At 35.3% G+C, this 2426-nt stretch overlaps 1 long non-coding RNA gene across 2 annotated transcripts; it reads right to left on the bottom strand.

Annotated features, from left to right (window-relative positions):
• On the bottom strand, positions 1 to 1069 carry LOC9650464. Of its 2 annotated transcripts, XR_002990784.1 has the most exons (6): positions 932 to 1069; positions 812 to 879; positions 644 to 752; positions 381 to 568; positions 218 to 298; positions 1 to 162 (listed from the first exon to the last, which is right to left on the bottom strand). It is a non-coding gene; the product is annotated as an uncharacterized LOC9650464 (long non-coding RNA). The 2 variants fall into 2 exon arrangements; XR_002990783.1 differs by having other exon boundaries at positions 1 to 568.
• Positions 1070 to 2426: the final 1357 nt, after the last annotated feature.

A 2426-nucleotide genomic window follows, 5' to 3' on the forward strand; every position in this document is an offset into this window, starting at 1 on the left:
TGTGCAGCAAAGCAAGAGCTCTTGGCAGTGTCAAGTAAATCAGCAAGCTCTACAAGCCAACTATTGAACTTGTAAAGCTTGAAATCGTTCATGGCCTGGAAAATCCCCAATCTAGCCTGGCAATTTTAAATCGGTCAGCTACTGTCCGTCCGTTGTAATGTACTGGAATGAAAAATAAATAAGTAACATGCAAGAACCAAGAACGCAATTCATCTACCTCAAACAGTAGCTTTGTCTTATCAGCTGTCACTCTTGCATATCCAAATGCCGACCTTCGAATCAAGCTCCATGAACTAAACTGTCGACAAAAAAAATAGAAAAGGTAGAATATCAATACCATATAAAGAGCTTGAATATAGGAAACAAAGCTGCAAGCTTACATTATGAGGGAAGTCATCCAAGGTGAATTCAGCCATGCCAACCACGGTGTGAACTGGAGCTGAGTAAATTGTAGTGTCAAAGAAATCGACGCCTGCTAAATCCTTGATCGGGTGCTGCAGGCAGCGCCCTGAAACACAGCACAAGTTCGCAGGTAATTGTGAACATGCCCCCACACTGCTAAATCAACCTGTGCAAAAAAAAAAAGAAAAAAGAAAAAAGACAGTTTCATTCTAGTTTTCCCTTTGAAGAGCTCGTGTTTTACCTTGTTTCTCAAGAGCAATGGTTCCACAGCTGCTACAAATTTCGGATCCACACCTGGTAAAGTTTAGAAATAAATCCCCCGCAGTTGAGTGGAGTACATAGGTCGATGACTGAAAGAAAAATAGCACACATGAGTTTACAGAATGAAAATGTGAATAAAAACAGTTACCCTGTGAAAACTATCCATGGTGTACTGAATCTGCCGACAGATTCAAGGTCAGATTTCATCCAAGCGTACTGTAGAAGAAGGTTTCGTTGAAGGAAAGATGAAAAGAATAAGAATGCATACTTGTTCGCTGGTCGAGCTCCAGTCATGTTCTGTAGAGATGACTGTGAAATGCATGGGGCCAATAGCCATGGAGCCGTGGAGCTGTGGCTGTCCCGAGGAGAAGTACAGGGACGAAAATTTCTTTTTTTTCTCTTGGTTCCAGCCTCGAGCACCTGGCACAAACAGGAACTTTAAGCCTCGAAAGAGAATAGCAAAAAGCAAGAGAGTGAAAAACCTTGATTCTAGTCGTGGTTCCAGCCTCGAGAACCTGGAACAAACAGGGGCTTGAGAGTCTCGAAAAAAGACTGTCATTTTTCCGGCGCATGGCCATTGACAACGGTTTCCTGAGCTTTTCAATCGGTAGCAGCTTCAGATCTTCACGTACAGCTGACTGTAGCTCTGAGGTGCTCTGCAATGAAGACCGCATCAAACACACACACACACAGAGACAGAGAGAGAGAGAGAGAGAGAGTACCTTCCCACAAGCGATGATCGACGCTCTCTCCTCGTGCTCACGCACCCTAAAAGACAATTAAAAGTTTTTATGATCCCAAAAGTCACGACTCCCCATTGTTTAATCTCAGCCGTTAGATTTTGGCATATGCCCAGAATAAGTGACGCCAGCATATACTATTATTATACCGGCTCTTTCGTTTAAATATATGAGTATGACTAGCAAAAGTCCCAGCTACGCTGGGAGCATTGTGTTTATTTCTGATATTTTAATAATTTCAAAGAGTGTAATTTTTAACATAATCATAATTATAAGATATATAGTTAAACATAACATAATATTTATATTAAAAATATCTTCAACAATTGACTCCATTACCAACAAACATAAAAACATAATAAATATAACTCAGTACATTATATCATATTTAAAATTCTGATTGTTGACTGAAGTCTTGGATATTCTATAAATGGAATTTCTCACTGTGGGATCCCATTCTCAGATGAGTCATTTTTTATTAACTAATTTTTTCTTTTATTTGAAATCTCTATATAAGTGATAAAAATCTTATTATTTCATGATTTATTAAAATATATAATTTCTCCTCTTAATAAAGTATGTGTTACTTAGGTACACTCAATTATAATGATGTTAAAAATATATTTAATATATATTTAAAAACTCACCTAAAGTGCATACATCTTTTAAATTTAAAAAATATAAACATTGTTATAGAGTTTCTCTTTTCATCATTTCAGACTGAAAGTTTTGGAATTGCATAACAATAAGTGAAAGACGTTAGCTTTATGTGTTATATTTTCTTTTATAAAATTATAATATTTTACATATTTATCATTGATATTCCTTTTTTTACCTAATATTTATATTCATGCATTTTGAGAGTAATATTTAAAATAGAAAGTATTCTCTTATATATCATAAACATTATTTCTGTACTTGTTTTTATAAATCTAAAATAATAATATTATTTATTTTTATTCATGCTTTTATATTTAAAATTAAGGCTTTATAACACTGTTATGAATGCTGAAACTTTATGAT

The sequence above is a fragment of the Selaginella moellendorffii genome, unplaced genomic scaffold, assembly GCF_000143415.4.
Source record: "Selaginella moellendorffii unplaced genomic scaffold, v1.0 SELMOscaffold_96, whole genome shotgun sequence".
In the NCBI taxonomy this organism is placed as follows: Eukaryota; Viridiplantae; Streptophyta; class Lycopodiopsida; order Selaginellales; family Selaginellaceae; genus Selaginella; species Selaginella moellendorffii.